Here is a 22,191-nt window from a genome sequence, read left to right on the forward strand (position 1 = left end):
ACCGCGTCGGAAACGCGTTTTACGGCGCCGTTCGTTGCGCGGCTGGGTCCGTTCGAACGGCCACAAAACGCCGCGTTGTTTGGTGGTGGTGGCATGTCCGTGGGTGGTCGGAATCGGCACCAGTGACGAGGTCAGCGGTGGAGCAGCTTCGGGCGAGCGTGGGATCGGGGCCGTGAGGTGCTAGCTGGATGGCTAAGCGGCTCACTGGCCTCCTGGAAGGGCGAGGAGCACGTGGGGATCGCTGGTGCGGGCAGAGAAGCGTTGGGTGCGCGAGCCCGACGGCCATAGCGGACGACGGAGCTCGGCTACACTGCAAGCTAGCTGTGGTGGAGGCGGAGACGTGCGAGGAGAGGGAAGGGGCTGGAGCTCACCCACGTAGTGGCCTGATGGGTGACTAGGAGCAGCAGTGGCGCGGATTCGAGGCCGCAGCATTCGTCGAAGCCGAGGGTGAAGGCGAGGTCATAGTGGTTTTGCGGGGACGTCCCAGTCCGTGTGGCTTGGTGGGAGGATGAGGAGGTTGAGGCGGAGCCTGGGGCACGTCGACGAGGCGCAGGGACGGCAGTCGCCGCGGTGGTGGCCGACGGCGGCGGCACGGTTGCTCGGCGAAAAGGGGATCCGAGGAGAGGGAGCAAGGGCGAGAGGATTAGGGGATTCTAGGAGTGGGTGGAGGTAGGTGGGGGAGGACTCGAGGAGCCGGAGGGGGCGCTCTTATCCTCTCGCGGGGGCATCGCCGGTGAGGTGGCTGGGTGGCGACAGGTGCTTGCTGCCCCACCCGGTCGGAGGAGCAGGAAGCGACCGGGGAGGGGGAGTGGGCCAGCCAACTGGGATGGGCCGAAGCCTAAGGGCAGGCGAGGGGCTTTCTCTCTCTCCTCTAATTTTCCTTTTTCTTTTTTTGTTTCTCTTTTTCCAGCAGCTTTTGCATTTTATTTTGCCACAAATGACTTTGAAAAAATATGCCACTGGCCAAAACAAATTCAAAGAAGTACTGTGCAGTGCCACAAAAATGTTGGGAATGTTTTGAATCCCTTTGGATTTATTCAAAAAGAATAGGGCATTTTAGAAGGCTGTTTTGGCTCTGTTAAAAAGCATTAGGCCCATTTAGAGTTTGACGTTCAGCTTCTTCAAGAATGCGGATCGGATTCTCTTTGTATGTGAGATCATCTTGAACTTCAATCAGTTCCGGATCCACTTCATGTTCTGGATCCTTGAAGCATCGATGAAGTTGCGACACATGGAAGCTTTCATGGACGTGAGAGAACTGAGGTGGCAACTCCAATTGATAAGCCACCAGTCCACGATGGGAGAGAATGCGGAAAGGACCAATGTAGCGCGGAGCAAGCTTGCCCTTGACTCCGAACCGATGAGTGCCTCTCAAAGGAGTGACACGTAAATAAGCTTGTTCACCAGGTTGATAAGTTGAACCCCAGTGTTTCCGGTCATAGTTGCTCTTCTGGCGAGATTGGGCCGCCTTGAGATTATCCCAAACAATGCAAACCCGCTCTTCAGCTTGTTGAATAATGTCTGGACCAATGAGAGTCTGTTCCCCAGTTTTTGACCAATTCAGAGGGGTTCGGCACTTACATCAGTAAAGCACTTTGAAGGGTGCCATTTTCAAGCTGGCTTGCTAACTGTTGTTATAAGAGAACTCCGCATAAGGGAGAGATTCTTCCCACTTCTTGCTTAAAGAAATAACACAAGCTCGAAGCATGTCTTCAAGAATTTGATTAACTCGCTCGACTTGGCCTTGGGATTGGGGATGATAAGCGGTGCTCCAGATAATATGAGTTCCCATTGCCTCTTGGAAACTATCCCAGAACTTCAAAGTGAATATACTGCCGCGGTCTGAACTGATCTCCTTCGGAATGTCATGGAGTGACACAATTCTGGAGATATACAAGTTTGCTAATTGACTAGCAGTGATAGTCTCCTTGACTGGCAGAAAGTGAGCAACCTTTGAGAATTGGTCGATGATGACAAAGATAGCATCGTTACCTTTCTGAGACTTGGGAAGGCCAGTGACAAAGTCCATCTGAATCTTATCCCGTTTCCATTCAGGAATAGGGAGTGGTTGTAGAAGTTCAGCCGGTTTCTGATGTTCCGCTTTGACGCGACGACAAACATCACATTCTTTGATATATTGAGCAATATCTTGCTTCATCTTGGACCACCAATACTTCTGACGAATGTCTAAGTACATCTTGGTACTTCCTGGATGAATAGAGAGAGGGGTGTCATGCTCTTCTTTCATCGCCTTCTTTGTCATAAGCTCGAACCGGGGTACTACAATACGATCTCTCAAGTATAAGGTTCCATCTTCACCGAGTGAGAAATCTCTGGGTTTCTCTAAGGCAAGATCCTTTTTCATCAGATCAACATGAGCATCTTTAGCTTGAGCAGACTTGAATGCCTTCAGAAGAGTTGGTTCCAAGACAAGGTTATTCAGAGAACCCTGTGGAACTAGTTGAAGGTTCAGCTTGTATAGCTCTTCATAAAGGCGGGGTTGAGCTTTGTAGACCATGTGATTATTGCAATCGTACTTACGACTCAGGGCATCGACCATTACATTAGCCTTACCAAGGGTATAGGATATACCGCAGTTGTAGTCAGCAATAGCTTCCATCCATCGCTGCTGAAGGAGATTCAGTTCTGGCTGAGTAAACAAATACTTCAGACTCTGATGATCAGTGAAGATCTCGCAGCGAGTGCCGAGAAGGTACTGTCGCCATAGCTTCAGTGCATAGATAACCGCAGCAAGCTCGAGGTCATGAACTGGGTAGTTCTCTTCATGAGGACGCACTTGACGGGAGGCATAAGCAATCACTCTGCACTCTTGCATTAGGACACAACCTAATCCTTGTCGTGAAGCGTCGCAATAGATGACGAAGTCCTTGCGAGAATCAGGGGGAGCAAGCACTAGGGCAGATGTGAGCTTGTCCTTGAGTGCCTAGAAACTTTCCTGACATTTTTCTGTCCAATCGAACTTAACGCCTTTGTGAAGCAGATTGGTTAGTGGCTTGGAAATCTTCGAGAAGTTCTCGACGAAACGACGGCAGTAGCTGGTGAGTCCAAGAAAGCTTCTGACTTGCCTGACAGTCTTCGGAGGGGTCCAGTCAAGAATAGCCTAAACGTGCTCTGGGTTGACAGCAATACCATCCTTGGAGATAACATGACCAAGGTAGGTAACTTCGGGTAACCAGAATTCGCACTTGGAATACTTGGCATAAAGTTGATGTTCTCGAAGCTTTTCCAGAACAAGTCAAAGATGTTCAGCATGTTCTTCTTTATTCTTCGAATATACCGGATATCATCCAGATAGACTATGAAGAACTTGTCGAGGTAATCCATGAATATGTAGTTCAACAAATGAGAGAATGTGGCTAGATCATTGGTCAAGCCAAAAGAAATGACGGTGTACTCCTAAGAACCATAACGAGTGACGAATGCGGTCTTCGGAATATCCTCTTCCCGAACACGGATCTGGTGGTAACCCAACCTCAAGTCGAGTTTAGAGAATATCGATTAACCAGCTAGTTGTTCATACAGATCATTGATCCGAGGAAGGGGATATTTGTTCTGAATTGTAGCTTGGTTGATAGGACGATAGTCTTGGACCAAACGATTCATTCCGTCCTTCTTCTTGACGAAGAGTGAAGGTGCTCCCCAGGTGGAGGAACTTGGACGAATGAAACCCTTGCGAAGAGATTTTTCGATTTCCTCCTTAAGTTCAAGGAGCTCATGAGGTGGCATCTTGTAGGGTCGTTTGGCGATAGGAACGGTGCCTGGTTTCAAGTCGATGTCGAACTCGACAGCCCAAGTAGGAGGTATTTCTGGAAGTTCTTCTGGAAAGACATCTAGGAAGTCACGAACAACTGGAATCTTTTCAATTCCCTCAAGAGGTGTTGCGTTCAACGCACTCAGGAGATAGAGACGGGCCTGATAACCCGCAAGTATAGGGGATCGCAACAGTTTTCGATGGTAAAGTATTCAACCCAAATTTATTGATTCGACACAAGGGGAGCCAAAGAATACTCTCAAGTATTAGCAGCTGAGTTGTCAATTCAACCACACCTGGAAACTTAATATCTGCAGCAAAGTGTTTAGTAGCAAAGTAATATGATAGTAGTGATAACGGTAGCAAAAGGTAACAGTAGTAAAAGTAATGTTTTTGGTATTTTGTAGTGATGATAGCAAATAGCAACGGAAAAGTAAATAAGCGAAGAACAATATATGGAAAGCTCGTAGGCAATGGATCAGTGATGGAGAATTATGCCGGATGCGGTTCATCATGTAACAGTCATAACCTAGGGTGACACAGAACTAGCTCCAGTTCATTGATATAATGTAGGCATGTATTCTGAACATAGTCATACGTGCTTATGGAAAATAACTTGCATGACATCTTTTGTCCTACCCTCCCGTGGCAGCGGGGTCCTTACGGAAACTAAGGGATATTAAGGCCTCCTTTTAATAGAGTACCGGAACAAAGCATTAACACATAGTGAATACATGAACTCCTCAAACTACGGTCATCATCGGTAAGTATCCCGATTATTGTCACTTTGGGGTTAACGGATCATAACACATAATAGGTGACTATAGACATGCAAGATAGGATCAAGAACACTCATATATTGAAGAAAACATAATAGGTTCAGATCGGAAATCATGGCACTCGGGCCCTAGTGACAAGCATTAAGCATAGAAAAGTCATAGCAACATCAATCTCAGAATATAGTGGATACTAGGGATCAAACCCTAACAAAACTAACTCGATTACATGATAGATCTCATCCAACGCATCACCGTCCAACAAGCCTATGATGGAATTACTCACGCATGGCTGTGAGCATCATGAAATTGGTGATGGAGGATGGTTGGTGATGATGATGGTGACGGATTCCCCTCTCCGGAGCCCCGAACGGACTCCAGATCAGCCCTCCCGAGAGGTTTTAGGGCTTGGCGGCGGCTCCGTATCGTAAAATGCAATGATTTTTCTCCTTGATTTTTTTCTCCCCGAAACACAATATGTGGAGTTGGAGTTGGAGTCGGAGAGGCAACAGGGGGCCCACGAGGTAGGGGGCGCGCCCTAGGGGGGCAGGCGCGCCCCCACCCTCGTGGAGAGGTGGTGGCCCCCCTGGCCTTCATCTTTTGTAGGTATTTTTCATATTTTCTGAAAAGTGGCTCCGTGAAGTTTCAGGTCATTCCGAGAACGTTTGTTTCTGCACATAAATAACACCATGATAATTCTGCTGAAAACAGCGTCAGTCCGGGTTAGTTCCATTCAAATCGTGCAAGTTAGAGTCCAAAACAAGGGCAAAAGTGTTTGGAAAAGTAGATACGTTGGAGACGTATCAGGGCCTCGGCATTTTGAATCAGACGAGCATTGTAGCTTACTATCTCAGTTGAAGGGTGTAGAAGGTGGACGGTTTTAGTGGCGAGATAACCCACAAGTATAGGGGATCGCAATAGTTTTCAAGGGTAGAGTATTCAACCCAAATTTATTAATTCGACACAAGGGGAGCCAAAGAATATTCTCAAGCATTAGCAACTGAGTTGTCAATTCAACCACACTTGGAAACTTAATATCTGTAGCAAGGTATTTTGTAGCAAAGTAATATGATAATAATGGTAACGGCAGCAAAAGTAATATTTTTGGTTTTATAGTGATTTTAACAGTAGCAACGGAAAAGTAAATAAGCGAAGAACAATATAGGAAAAGCTCATAGGCATTGGATCAGTGATGGAGAATTATGTCGAATGCGATCGATCATGCAACAGTTATAACATAGGGTGACACAGAACTAGCTCCAGTTCATCAATGTAATGTAGGCATGTATTCCCAATATAGTCATATATGCTCATGGAAAAGAACTTGCATGCCATCTTTTGTCCTACCCTCCCGTGGCAGCGGGGTCCTATTGGAAACTAAGGGATATTAAAGCCTCCTTTTAATAGAGAACCGAACCGAAGCATTAACACATAGTGAATACATGAACTCCTCAAACTGCGGCCATCACCGGTAATGGTCCCGATTATTGTCACTTCGGGGTTAACGGATCATAACACATAATATGTGACTATAGACTTGCAAGATAGGATCAGGAACTCACATATATTCATGAAAACATAATAGGTTCAGATCTGAAATCATGGCACTCGGGCTCTAGTGACAAGCATTAAGCATAGCAAAGTCATAGCAACATCAATCTCAGAACATAGTGGATACTAGGGATCAAACCCTAACAAAACTAACTCGGTTACATGATAAATCTCATCCAACCCATCACCGTCCAGCAAGCATACGATCGAATTAATCACACACGGCGGTGAGCATCATGAAATTGGTGATGGAGGAAGGTTGATGATGACGATAGCGACGGATTCCCCTCTCCGGAGCCCCGAACGGACTCCAGATCAGCCCTCCTGAGAGAGTTTAGGGCTTGGCAGCAGCTCTGTATCGTAAAATGCGATGAATCCTTCTCTCTGATTTTTTTCTCCCCGAACATGAATATATGGAGTTGGAGTTGAGGTCGGTGGAGTGTCAGGGGGCCCACGAGGCAGGGGGTGCGCCTACGGGGGTAGGCGTGCCCCCACCCTCGTGGACAGGGTGTGGTCCCCCTGACATGGATTCTTCTTCCAGTATTTTTTATATATTCCAAAAATAATCTCCGTTGATTTTCAGGTCATTCCGAGAACTTTTATTTCTGCACAAAAATAACACCATGGCAATTCTGCTAAAAACAGCATCAGTCCGGGTTAGTTCCATTTGAATCATGCAAGTTAGAGTCCAAAACGAGGGCAAAAGTGTTTGGAAAAGTAGATACGACGAAGACGTATCATGGCGCAAACGATAGATGCTGTATGTGCTTTCAACCAATCCATTCCCAGAATGAGGTCAATATTGGAAGACTTCAGAATAATGGGGGAGGCAAAAAATTCCAACCCTTCGATTTCAACTGAAACGTTGTGGCTATCCATGGAGGTTTGGCATTGGCCCGCATGGTTTTTTACCAATAGTGGAGTGTGCATGTCTTCGTATTTAATGCCATGCATGAATGCAAAATCTTCTGATATGAAAGAATGCGATGCTCCTAAATCAAAAAAGACAGATGCTGGTACTGAATTAACTAGAAGAGTACCCATCACAGTAGCAGGCTGGTCTTGAGCTTCATTCAGATCAATGTTGTTAGCCTGCCCACGACCATAAGGATGGGCATTTTTGTTGTGGAGTTGATTGATACCACGAGCATTAGAAGGCGGAGCCAGCTGATTCTGATTCTGAGGGTAGTTCCTGGAACGGTGACCTAGAAGGCCAGACTTGAAGCACAGACCAACATTGGGATTGGGAGCAGGAGCTTGGGGTGGTGCATACCGAAGAGGCTGCCTCGTTGGTTGAGGAGGCAGACGCGGAGCAACATAGGACTGTCTTAGTGTAGGTACAGTTGGACGATACATGCTATGGGTAATCCATATCCGACGCTTTTGCGCTGACGGGCCCGAAGGTGAGCCAGCGTCACGGCTGCACCTAAGGGATCCCCGGTGTTCCTGAAGACCAGTCTCAACCCAAATAGCCTTGTTCACCAAGCTGGCGAAGTCGGCAAAGTCATGAACGAGCAGTGCTAGCTTGATATGAGGGTGAAGTCCATGATGAAACTTCTCTTGCTTACGAGCATCAGTTGCAATGTCTTCTTCAGCATAACGTGACAAGTCCAGAAATTCCCGCTGATAAGCATCTACAGTCTTGTTGCCTTGGGTGAGGTTGCGGAAATCTCGCTTCTTCCTATCCATGATTCCCTAAGGAATGAAGCGGGCACGGAAGGCATCCTGGAAATCCGGCCAAGTGATGACCGTTCCAATAGGCAGGGTACGCCTGTGGTTGTCCCACCATTGAGCATCGGGACCCTTCATAAAGAAAGATGCAAAGGTGACATAGCTAGCAGGGGCCACACTAGCAAACTCCATTTCATACGTGATGTCGCGGAGACAGTCATCAGCATCAAGGGGTTGAGTTGAGCTGCGGTAGATAGTTGGGTTGAGGCGCAAGAAGTCCTGCAGAGTTACTGGGGTTAGCTGTTGATTCATGTTCGGACAAGGAAACTGAGCCATCATTCCTTCCATGAACTGGCGATTCAGCTCAAACTATTGCATCATTCCGGCCATGAATTCAGGCAGTGGTGGAGCCTTGCCACCACGGCCACGACCAGCGGGTCTAACCATCCTGCTAACATGTAACAGGGGTAGTTCAGCATCGAGCATTTGTAAAGACAAAGGATCATACATGATGAAACATGCATAATGAAAGGGGTACGATGGATACCACATAGTACTCAACACGACAGAGTGTGTACTATTCAGAATACTATCCTAAGGAAAAACTATGGCTTATCCAACTTTGGGGTGAATGTGGTCACAGGATCCTAATGTTAGGGTTAGTAAATTCGTTTAACCTGAATGGAAGAGAGATCAGAATCCCAGAGTATAGACGAGGAGTAAAAGATCCTAATACCACCCAAATGGTGACGTGGGCCCGTAAGACACACAGCCGTGTTAGTAAAAGTTTTTCACTGACTAGACTCAAACTTGGCCAAGGAGTTGGAAAGGGGGCTACCTACAGGCAGTTAGCTCTGATACCAACTTGTGACACCCTCGGTTCAATCGTACACTAATCATACACGCAAATGTGTACGATCAAGATCAAGGACTCATGGGAAGATATCACAACACGACTCTAGACACAAATTAAAATAATACAAGCTTAATATTACAAGCCAGGGGCCTCGAGGGCTCGAATACAAAAGCTCGAATACACAAGAGTCAGCGGAAGCAACAATATTTGAGTATAGACATAAGTTAGACAAGTTTGCCTTAAGAAGGCTAGCACCAAAGCAACAACGATCGAAAAGGCAAGGCCTCCTTCTTGGGAGCCTTCTAACTACTCCTGGTCATCGGCGGCCTCCACGTAGTAGTAGGCACCCTCGGTGTAGTAGTAATCGTGGGTGGTGTCGTATGGCTCCTGAGCTCCACCATCTGGTTGCGACATCCAGAAATAACGGAAAAGGGGAAAAGGAGGGAGAAAAGCAACCATGAGTACTCATCCAATGTACTCGCAAGCAAGGATCTACACTACATATGCATCAGTGTAAATGAAATGGGCTGTATCTGTGGACTAGACTGCAAAATGCCAGAAGAGGAGGGGAAAGCCTAGCCTATCGAAGACTAGCATCTTCAAGCATCTTGCATCATTTAGAAGAGTACAGATCAACATAATGTAAAGTAGTAGTGATATCAACCTCGCCCCGAGAACCTTCCTCGACCCCTGCGAGAAAACAATCCCAGAGCCATACTATCCAGTTATCACCTCAAGTATCCAGTTCTAGTTGTATCGATCCGGATACAACTCCAAGTGTCCGTTACCGTAGGACAGGCTATCGATAGATGTATTCTTCCCTGTAGGGGTGCACCAACTTACCCACCACGCTCGATTAACTCCGGCCGGACACACTTTCCTGGGTCATGCCCGGCCTCGGCCAAACAATATGCCGCAACCCGACCTAGGCTTAATAGAGAGGTCAGCATGCTGGGCTAAACCTATGCCCCCAGGGGTCATGGGCCATCGCCCCGGGAACTCCTGCACGTTGCAAACACGGCCTGTGAGCATACCTAGCTACCTCCTTAAAAACGCAGGTGCTTACGCAGTCCAACCCGGCGTGCGCCGCTCAGTTGCTGACGTCTATTAAGCTTCGGCTGATGTATACGACGCAGAACATCCATACTATGCCCACGTGATGGTTAGTGCTATCAGGCCAGAGGCCACTCGGATCAAATATCCAAATCGTAGTGGATTAGGAGCACGCGGTAACAAGCAGAGACTCACGAAAGATGTGACCCCGTTGCCCCGTCTCGAGGACTTGCGGCAAGGGCTAAGAATGCTCGGCCATGCCTCGTAGTTATCTCGTGGGCACTCTCCAGGTCAACCCGACTCCTCATCACTCGCAATTAAGCTCGCACGGGTACCCCTCAGGGCCGACCCATCTTTAGTAACATGGTTCAGTGTAAAGTCATAGTAACCATAGTAACTGTGTGTCTAACACCAAGGGGAACCCTGAGGAACCACCCTCGGTGGATTCCACTCGATGTAATCATCGAGGTGAACGTAAGAGGAACCACCCTCGAGGTTCACACTTGAGGGGTTGCACGACAGAATTGTATCGGCAGTGGTTAAGGAGGAAATCACCCTCGGTGAGCATGACCGAATAGCTACACTATAGAGATCCCATTAGGAGTGATGTATGAGGTGTCACCCTCGGCACTCGATAGAATCTCTGCAGAGTCGTACAACTAGGGGGGTGATGTGCGGTGTCGGGGCCTGGATGTCGATCACGTTGATCGAGTCATCGAACATAAAGCGGGGCAACAAGGACAATGTGGGGGTCATTGATGGATCACTAACCAACCTATACTAAGCAGTTTAGGATAAGCGGGTAAGGTAACAAAAAGCAGGTAACAAAAATAGGCTATGCATCAGAGTAGGATCATACAGAAAGCAGTAGCAGTTCTAATGCAAGCATGAGAGAATGGAAGGGGCGATATCGGGATGATCAAAGGGGGGGGGCTTACCTGGAAGCTCTGCTGAAAAGGAAGGAGTGTCGTTGTCGACGTAGTCGATCACAGGGGCAACATCGGTCTCGGGGTCTACCGGAGAGAAGAGGGGGAAGAAACAATAAATATAAAGCAAACAAAGCATCACAAAGCATAACATGTCAATATGATGTGCCGAGTGTGACCTAACGTATGGCTAGACGATAAAGGTGAAGGGGGGAAACAACCCGGAATGTTTCCCCGTTCCGGACCTGTGTCAGACAGATGGCCGGAGGGGGAATGTTCCATGTTCAGGTATGTGGGTAGCGTATTCGGGCTCTTCATGTTTTTTTGAGAAACTTTCATGTAGAAAACATTTTCATCCGAGTTACAAATTAATTTCTATGAATTTCTAAAGATTTAAACATTTATGGAATTAATTAAATTAACAGAAAAGAATTACTATGTCAGGATGACATCATTGTGACATCAACAGTCAATAGAGCAGCTGACCAGGTCAAACCTAACCAGTGGGGCCACTAGAACTCACATGTCAGCCTCTATTAGCTTAACAGCCGATTAAACTAATCTAGCAGGGTTAATTAGGGGTGTGGGCCCCATTATCGAGTGACTAACTAGTGATTAAATCTAATTAATAGATTAATTAACATTTTATTTATGTATAAAACCTGCTTAAATAACACGGGGCCCACATGTCAGTGGCACTTGGCTGCCCAGTCTGCATGTTGACTGGGTCAACCCAGTGAACGGGGCCTGCTGGGCCCGCTTCCAGCGACCTAGGGGTAGCCCCAGGTGTGCCACATCGGCGGTGGCGGGCGTCTCGCCACCGGCGATGCCTAAACGCGGCGGAGCCGCTCAGGCCGCGTCAGAAACACGTTTTACGGTGTCGTTCGGCGCGCGGCTAGGTCCGTTCGAACGGCCACACGACGCCGCGTCGTTTGGTGGTGGTGGCACGTCCGTGGGTGGTCGGAATCGGCACCGGCGACGAGGTCAGCGGCAGAGCATCTTCTGGCGAGCGCAAGATCGGGGCTGTGAGGTGCTAGCTGGCTGGCTAAGGGGCTCACTGGCCTCCTGGGAGGGCCAGGAGCATGTGGGGATCGCCGGTGCGGGCAGAGAAGCGTTGGGTGCGCGAGCCCGACGGCCATAGCGGACGGCAGAGCTCGGCTACACGGCGATCTAGCTACGGTGGAGGCGGAGACGCGCGAGGAGAGGGGGAAGGGGCCGGAGCTAACCTTGGGGGCACACGGTGGCCCGGTGGGTGACTAGGAGCGGCAGTGGCGCGGATTCGGGGCGGCGGCATTCGTCAGAGCCGAGGGTGAAGCGTGAGGTCGTAGTGGTGCTGCGAGGATGTCCCGGTCCGCGTGGCTTGGCGGGGAGGATGAGGAGGTTGAGGCGGAGCCTGTGGGCCACATCGGCGAGGCGCAGGGACGGTAGTCACCGCAGTGGTGGCCGACGGCGGCAGCACGGTTGCTCAGCAAAAAGGGGATCCGAGGAGAGGGAGCAAGGGCGAGAGGATGAGGAGATTCTGGGAGTGGGTGGAGGTAGGTGGGGAGGACTCGAGGAGCTGGAGGGGTGCTCTTATCCTCTCGCGGGGGCGTAGCCGGCAAGGTGGCTGGGCGGCAACGGGCGCGTGCGGCCTCGCCCGGTCGGAGGAGCATGAAGCGACCGGGGGAGGGGGAGTGGGCCGGCCTACTGGGATGGGCCGAAGCCTAAGGGCATGCCAGGGGCTTTCTCTCTCTCCTCTGATTTTCCTTTTTGTTTTTTTGTTTCTCTTTTTCCAACAGCTTTTGCATTTTATTTTGCCACAAATGACTTTGCAAAAATATGCCACTGGCCAAAACAAATTCAAAGAAGTACTGTGCACTACCACAAAAATGTTGGGAATGTTTTGAATCCCTTTGGATTTATTCAAAAAGAATAGGGCATTTTAGAAGGCTGTTTTGGTTCTGTTAAAAAGCATTAGGCCCATTTAGAGTTGATGATGATGTCGTGTTCCTTAACAGCAAATAGTTTTGGATTATTTGCTAACAGGTGAATATTTTTCCAACAAGTTTTGACCAACTTCATTTTGCACTTTGAAGTTGAATGGAATTCCAAAGAAGGAATTTGAATTGAGATATTATCGCAACATGATTATCATTGCAAATCTCAGTAGCTTAGCATCATCATGATGGATTACTGTAGCACCATTACATAGGGGTGTTACAATTCTCCTCCTCTAAAAGAAATTCTCGTCCAAAGAATTAGGAGGTAGAAGGGAAAAGATCGGGGTATTCGGCACGAAGGTTATCCTCGCGTTTCCAAGTGTCTCCATCCTTAGTATGATTTAACCATTACACCTTGAGGAACTTGGTAACCTTCTGGCGTGTTTGACATTCAGCTTCTTCAAGAATAGGGCATTTTAAAAGGTTGTTTTGGCTCTGTTAAAAAGCATTAGGCCCATTTAGAGTTGATGATGATGTTGTGTTCCTTAACAGCAAATAGTTTTGTATTATTTGCTAAAAGGTGAATGTTTTTCCAACATGTTTTGACCAACTTCATTTTGCACTTTGAAGTTGAATGGAATTCCAAAGAAGGAATTTGAAATGAGATATTATCCCAACATGATTATCATTTCAAATCTCAGTAGCTTAGCATCATCATGATGGATTATTGTAGCTCCATTACATAGGGATGTTACATCTAGCTTGGGAGCTTGAAGTAGTACAAGTTTTGAGTCACCATGATTTTTCTAAACTTGAGAGAGTACGAGCTACCACTAGACCATTTACTGGTTTTGCTTCTGTTTGGTGGATTGTACATTATAAGAAAAACATTGATAACCAACCCACAACTTGGAAAGTTTTGAAAGTTGTAATGAGACAACATTTTTTTCTCCTTACTATCGTCGTGAATTGCTTTGCAAATTGGAACAATGAAAACAAGGCAGTAACACTGTTCATGCTTACTACCAAGAGTTCAATCTTATATGCATCATTGTGACATAGAAGAATCATAGGATGATACAATGAATACATTTTTTGGTGGTTTGAACCATGATATCCATGCAAGATTTCAGTATATTCCTTGTTATATTACTGGTATGTATGTTCGCGCTTGTACCTTTGAGAGACAGATACAGGAGGATGCATTGGGTGACTACAACAACTACTATTCTAGTTCATGCTCACCATCGCCGGTTGGTTCCTCCACCGTTGCACCTACTAGAGCAGCCCCACCTCGGATTGTGAGTGCGACATCATCTCAAGAGTATGGTACATTGTCAACGTCCGTACCTACATTAGCTACGTCTTTGCGACAAGGTAACAGTAAAGGTATTGATGATATAACTTCACATGAGAATGATGCATGCCTAGTTAACTTGAATGCATCATGTGTTGAGTTACCTTTTGATTTGAGCACACCACCTATTTTAGAGAATCTTGTTACTGTCATGAATGCGTCATGTGATCAAACAACTGAAATATCAACAATTTTGAGTGCACCCATTGAATTAATTGTTGATGCAAGAGAACCAATGTTTAATCATTTTGATATGACCTCTAATCTTGGTGATGATTCTGTGTCCAATGACTTATTGCATGTTTGCTTATTTAAGCATGTTGTAGCATGTAAATTTGATGCAAGTAAGGTTTATTCACCAAAGTTGGGATGGTTTAATGATGAACATTGCCAATCTTTTGAAATGAATAAGAGCTTCACTTATATGTGCAAACTGAGTTGCAATATTTTCATGCCTTCTACTTCTTGTGATAATTTTTTGGCTTTAGATTTTATGAACTATGAAAGTTACTCATGTATACATGTGACATATGTGCAAAAATCAAGGGAAGTAAAAATGGATGAAATATACATGTACAACATGTACACCTTGTCTCTTTTGTCAGCCACATTTTAGATTAAGCAACACCGAGGACGGCTTTGTTTTCAAGAAGGGGGGATGATGAGGACATGACTACCTTGGATACGACCCAAAATATTGCATACTTGTATATTTGTGAGGTGTATGAGACATTTGTGCAATCCACATATGAAGATAAGGGAAAAAGATAAGTTTATGTGCTGTTCAAAAAGTCCTCTCACGTCACTTTTGGGCGAAGAGAAGATAGAGTCCAAGTCTCTCACTTTCTGGATTCAGATTCGCACAGACATACTTGACACAAAACGCCAACAACTCTTTAATACGGACTCCGAATTGGGTGATTATTTTTTTGTTGGAATGTAGATTTTGTGCACTTTCCAAAACAATTGGATTCACCTTCAAATTCGTCTGGAGCGTCGAGTTATGGACGAAACAATCTGACGTTGCAGCAGAATCCGAGTCAAATTACAAGTCCAAAGGTGTTACGTCACTTTCACTTGGGCCCATTGGCCTTGTACGACCTAGGGTTTGTTTTAGGCTGCCTTGGGACTTCCTCCCACCTCCTTAGACGCCACCCCTTGCTCCTATATAAGTAGATCCATCTAGTAGCTTTTTCCTGGGGATTTGTTTAGTTAAAAGTTAGCCATTGCAACTTCGTGTACTTCGTTTGTGTCCAATGACCAGACCAAGACCGCTTTCGGATCCCCCCTTTATCAATACTTCATACATATTCGCAATATTTAGATTGCATTTATCATATTCTTGCATGTTCCTCGATTGCTTGCAGGAATAGACCTTCGTGGTCAGCTTGATCATGCTCTAGCGTGGTCAATAACCTCTTGGAGTTAGTTTAGCGATTTCTAAGGCACAACGTCGTTGCACGTTTGTAGTCGGATTGTCAAAGTTGACTCCACCAAATCGATAGTTATCATCTCATCGAAAGATTGGGACACCCTCACCCCTATCATTGGTTGTCCTTGAATTTTACCTTGGGGTGCCTTGGGCATCCCCAAGCATAGGCTCTTGCCACTCCTTATTCCAAAATCCATCAAATCTTTACCCAAAAACTTGAAAACTTCACAACACAAAACTTAAACAGAAAATCTCATGAGCTCCGTTAGTATAAGAAAATAAATCACCACTTTAAGGTACTGTAATGAACTCATTCTTTATTTGCATTGGTGTTAAACCTACTATATTCCAACTTCTCTATGGTTCATACCCCCTGATACTAGCCATAGATTCATCAAAATAAGCAAACAACACACGAAAAACAGAATCTATCAAAAACAGAACAGTCTGTAGCAATCTGGTGGTTCCAAATACTTCTATAACTCCAAAAATTCTGAAAAAGTAGTAGGACCTAAATAATTTGTATATTGATCTACTTCTGTTGGAATTGGTATTTTATCGCTCTCTGGTAAAAAAATGAAAATTATTCTCGTGAGCGCATACTTTCTGTTTTTTTCAGCAAGATCAAACAACAGTCACCCAAGAAGATCCTAAAGGCTTTACTTGGCACAAACACTAATTAAAACATAAAAAACACAATCATAACAGAAGCTAGATGAATTATTTATTAATAAACAAGAACAAACAGCAAGGAACGAAAATAAAATTGGGTTGCCTCCCAACAAGCGCTATCGTTTAACGCCCCTAGCTAGGCATAAAAGCAAGGTGCAAATTTAAAGAACAACCATCAAATTCATGGAAACCTAACACATCACACAAAGTTTTTGGAATCGTGGAAACACTAGCACCCAAATCACATAAATCATATCATTCATGATATTTGATCTTAATTTTAATGGTAGGTTCCCACTCATCATAAAGTTTTCTAGGTATAGAAACTTCTAGTTCACGCTTTTCTTCATAAGATTGCATCAATGCATCAACGATATGTTTAGTAAAAGCCTTATTTTTATCATAAGCATGAGGAGAATTTAACATAGATTGCAACAAGGAAATACAATCTATCAAAGAGCAATTATCATAATTAAATTCCTTGAAATCCAAAATAGTGGGTTCATTGCTATGTAAAGTTTTGACCTCTTCAATCCCACTTTTATTAATTTTAGCATCAAGATCTAAAAACTCTGCATCATTGGGACGCCTTTTAACTAAAGTTGACACATCTCCAGTCCCATATTTATCAAGATTCATAATGGAAAACAAAGATTTAATAGGAGACACATCAATCACTTTTAGATCTTCATCATTATTATCATGATAACTAGAAGAACACGCTTTCACAAAGCAATCTTTTTTAGCATGCATCCTAGCGGTTCTTTCTTTGCACTCGTCAATGGAAATTATCATGGCTTTGAGAGACTCATTGATGTCTTGCTTAGGTGGAATAGATCTAAGTTTCAAAGAATGAACATCAAGAGAAATTCTATCCACGTTCCTAGCCAACTCATTAATCTTAGGCAATTTTTCTTCATGCAAAGCATTGAAATTCTTTGCGAATTCATAAATTCTTTAACACTAGTATCAAAATCAGAGGGAATTTTATTAAAATTTCCATAAGAGTTGTCATAGGAATTACCATAATTATTAGAGGAATTACTAGGAAACGGCCTAGAATTAAAATTTCCTCTATACGCGTTGTTACCAAAATTGTTCCTACCAACAAAATTCACATCCATAGATTCATTATTATTCTCAATCAAAGTGGACAAAGGCATATCATTAGGATCATAAGAAACACTCTTATTAGCAAACAATTTCATAAGTTCATCCATCTTTCCACTCAAAACATTATTCTCTTCAATAGCATGAACTTTTTTTTACTAGTGGATCTTTCGGTGTGCCATTGAGAATAATTAACCATAATATTGTCTAGGAGTTTAGTAGCTTCTCCTAAAGTGATTTCCATAAAAGTGCCTCCTGCGGCCGAATCTAAAACATTTCTGGAAGCAAAATTCAATCCAGCATAAAAAATTTGTATAATCATCCATAAATTCAAACCATGTGTAGGGCAATTACGTATCATTAATGTCATCCTCTCCCAAGCTTGTGCAACACTCTCATGTTCAAGTTGCTTAAAATTCATAATATTGTTTCTAAGAGAGATGATCTTAGAGGGAGGAAAATACTTAGAGATAAAAGCATCTTTGCACTTATTCCATGAATCAATACTATTTTTAGGCAAAGAAGAAAACCAAGTTTTAGCACGATCTCTAAGTGAAAACGGAAATTGCTTCAATTTAACAATATCATTATCCACATCTTTCTTCTTTTGCATATCGCACAAATCAACAAAGTTGTTTAGATGGGTAGCGGCATCTTCACTAGGAAGGCCGGAAAATTGATCTTTCATGACAAGATTCAACAAAGCAGCATTAATTTCACAAGATTCAGCATCGGTAATAGGAGCAATCGGAGTGCTAATAAAATCATTTTTGTTGGTATTGGAAAAGTCACATAATTTAGTATTATCTTGAGCCATCGTGACAAACAATCAATCCAACACACAAGCAAACAAGAAGCAAGCAAAAAGAGGCAAACGAAAAAGGCAAATAAAACAACAAAGGTGAAGTGGGGAAGAGGAAAACGAGAGGCGAATGGCAAATAATGTAATGCGAGGGAGAAGAGTTTGTGATGGGTACTTGGTATGTCTTGACTAGAGCGTAGATCTCCCCAGCAACGGCGCCAGAAATCCTTCTTGCTACCTCTTGAGCATGTGTTGGTTTTCCCTTGAAGAGGAAAGGGTGATGCAGCAAAGTAGCGTAAGTATTTCCCTCAGTTTTTGAGAACCAAGGTATCAATCCAGTAGGGGACTACACGCAAGTCGCCTAGTACCTGCACAAACAATCAAGAACCTTGCAACCAACGCGATAAAGGGGTTGTCAATCCCTTCACGGCCACTTACAAAAGTGAGAACTGATAAAGATAATAAGATAAATATTTTTGGTATTTTTGTTGTGTAGATTGGAAAATAAAGATTGCAAAATAAATAGTAAACTAGAACTATAGATCGGAAACTTATATGATGTAAAGTAGACCCCGGGGCCATAGGTTTCACTAGTGGCTTCTCTCGTGATAGCATATATTACGGTGGGTGAACAAATTACTGTCGAGCAATCGATAGAAAAGCGCATAGTTATGATGATATATAAGGCAATGATCATGAATATAGGCATCGTGTCCATGTGAAGTAGACCGAAACGATTCTGCATCTACTACTATTACTCCACACATCGACCGCTATCCAGCATGCATCTAGAGTATTAAGTTCGTAAGAACGGAGTAATGCATTACGCAAGATGACATGATGTAGAGGGATAAACTCAAGCAATATGATATAAACCCCATATTTTTATCCTCGATGGCAACAATACAGTACGTGTCTTGCTGCCCCTACTGTCACTGGGAAAGGACACCGCAAGATTGAACCCAAAGCTAAGCACTTCTCCCATTGCAAGAAAGATCAATCTAGTAGGCCAAACTAAACCGATAATTCGAAGAGACTTGCAAAGATATCAAATCATGCATATAAGAATTCAGAGAAGAACTAAATAATATGCATAGATAATCAAATTCATAAACCCACAATTCATCGGATCTCGGCAAACAAACCACAAAAGAGTATTACATCAAATAGATCTCCAAGAACATCAAGGAGAACTTTGTATTGAGAACCAAAGAGAGAGAAGAAGCCATCTGCTAATAACTATGGACCCGAAGGTTTGTGGTAAACACTCACACATCATCGGAGAGGCTATGGTGTTGATGTGGAAGCCCTCCGTGATCGAATCCCCCTCCGGCAGATCGCCGAAAAAGGCCCCAAGATGGGATCTCACGGGTACAGAAGGTTGCGGCGGTGGAAAAGTGGTTTCGTGGCTCTCCTGGATGTTTTTAGGGTACATGGGTATATATAGGCAAAAGAAGTACGTCGGTGGAGCTCCGTGGGGCCCACGAGGGTGGGGGCGCGCCTACCCCCCTGGGCGCGCCCCTTGCCTCGTGGAAGCTTCGCGGACTTCCAGAGTTGTACTCCAAGTCTCCTGGGCTGCGTTTGTTCCAAGAAAGATCCTTGCGAAGGTTTTGTTCCGTTTGATATTCCTTTTCTGCGAAGCACTGAAATAGGCAAAAAAACAATTTGCACTGGGCCTTCGGTTAATAGGCTAGTCCCAAAAATAATATAAAAGTGCATATTAAAGCCCATTAAACATCCAAAAAAGATAATATAATAACATGGAACAATCAAAAATTATAGATACGTTGGAGACGTATCAGTGTGGCACAATGAAACATCAGAGGTAAAAACTGACACCATCAGCTTCACTTAAAACTTGTTTTCTCCAAAGTGGTTCCTCCATACCGGTTGCTTCAAGAGCCCATAGGTTGTTGGATTTATTACATGTGATACCCAAGTTCAACAAAAAACAATGGGGATGGAAGCATAGTTGTGTCATGAAGGCTACAAGGTAAACTTAAGTTAGCATTCGCCTGGTCATGTGTTTGCTTGATTCGGCTTAGTAATTCTTTCCAGCTAAACTGTGCAATTTTCTGGAATGGCGTGTACGATGTACCAATGTGCTCATCAAGAGGGATATGCATTAATCGTGAATTGTAGGATCGAAAGTATGTCTAGAGGGGGGGTTATTAGACTACTTGACCAAATAAAAACTTAACCTTTTCCCAATTTTAGTTCTTGGCAGATTTTAGCTATTGTAGGACAAGTCAAGCAATCATCACACAATTCAAGCAAGCATGAAAAGAGTATATTGGCAGCGGAAAGTAAAGCATGCAACTTGCAAGAATGTAAAGGGAAGGGTTTGGAGAATTCAAACGCAATTGGAGACACGGATGTTTTTCCCGTGGTTCGGATAGGTGGTGCTATCCTACATCCACGTTGATGGAGACTTCAACCCACGAAGGGTAACGGTTGCGTGAGTACACGGAGGGCTCCACCCACGAAGGGTAATGGTTGCCCGAGTCCACGGAGGGCTCCACCCACGAAGGGTCCACGAAGAAGCAACCACCCACGAAGGGTCCACAAAGTAGCAACCTTGTCTATCCCACCATGGCCATCGCCCACGAAGGACTTGCCTCACTAGCGGTAGATCTTCACGAAGTAGGCGATCTCCTTGCCCTTACAAACTCCTTGGTTCAACTCCACAATCTTGTCGGAGGCTCCAAAGTGACACCTAGCAATCTAGGAGACACCACTCTCCAAGAAGTAACAAATGGTGTGTTGATGATGAACTCCTTGCTCTTGTGCTTCAAATGATAGTCTCCCCAACACTCAACTCTCTCTCATAGGATTTGGATTTTGTGGAAAGAAGATTTGAGTGGAAAGCAACTTGGGGAAGGCTAGATATCAAGATTCATATGGTAGGAATGGAATATCTTGGTCTCAACACATGAGTAGGTGGTTCTCTCTCAGAACATATGAGTTGGAGTTGTGTATGTGTTCTGATGGCTCTCTCCACGAATGAAGAGGAGGTGGAGGGGTATATATAGCCTCCACACAAAATCCAACTGTTACACACAGTTTTCCAATCTCGGTGGGACCGAATCAACAAACTCGGTCGGACCGAAAAGGTAAACCTAGTGACCGTTAGAGATTTTCGGTGGGACTGACATGCAACTCGGTAGGACCGATATGGTTAGGGTTTGGGCATAACGTAATCTCGGTGAGACCGATTACACAAACTCGGTGAGACCGAGTTTGGTAATAAGCTAACCAGAGAGTTGGTCAGGCAAACTCGGTGGGACCGATTTGCTCTTTCGGTGAGACCAAAAAGTTACAAAAGGGAAACAAAGAGTTTACATTGCAATCTCGGTGGGACCGATTCGCTCTTTCGGTGAGACCGAAAAGTTACGAAAGGGAAACAGAGAGTTTGCAATCCCATCTCGGTGAGACCGAGAGCCCTATCGGTAGAACCGAATTGCTAGAGTTTGGCAGTGGCTTATGACAAGTGAAACTCGGTGGCGCCGGATAGAAAGAATCGGTAGGACCGAGTTTGGCTTAGGGTTTAGGTCATATGTGGAAGTGGGAAAGTAGCTGAGGATTTTGGAGCATATCACTAAGCACATGAAGCAAGAGGCTCATTAAGCAACACCTCATCCCTCCTTGATAGTATTGGCTTTTCCTAAAGACTCAATGTGATCTTGGATCACTAAAATATAAAATGAAGAGTCTTGAGCTTTTGAGCTTGAGCCAATCCTTTGTCCTTAGCATTTTGAGGGTTCCACTTTCACATCCATGCCATGCCAATCATTGAGCTTTCCTGAAATAGTCATCTTGGAATAGCATTAGCTCAATGAGCTATATGTTGTTATGAATTACCAAAACCACCTAGGGATAGTTGCACTTTCAATCTCCCCCTTTTTGGTAATTGATGACAACATATAGATCAAAGCTTCGACAAATGATAATAAGCATGAAATAAATCGTTGCTTTGAGAAGTATGTGACAAGTAAGAGCTCCCCCTAAATTTGTGCATATTTAAAATTTGCTTTGGACTGCAAATGCACAAAGAGTTAGAGTCATGGGTTACTCTTCCATGTCACATACATCTTGGTGGAGCGCTTAAAATGATAAGAATGAAATACATGCACTCATCACCAAGAATAGTGAATGATCACATAAGATAGATAAGATGATAATATTAAGCAAACATTAAGTGTAGCTTATGATCAAACACATGATCATCAATGTCTTACGAGCAATGACATAGTATCTCACACAAAAGCAAATAAGGTTCGAAAAAAACCCACCA

The sequence above is a fragment of the Triticum urartu genome, chromosome 5A, assembly GCF_056163025.1.
Source record: "Triticum urartu cultivar PI428250 chromosome 5A, HENAU_Tu73, whole genome shotgun sequence".
NCBI classification, from domain to species: Eukaryota; Viridiplantae; Streptophyta; class Magnoliopsida; order Poales; family Poaceae; genus Triticum; species Triticum urartu.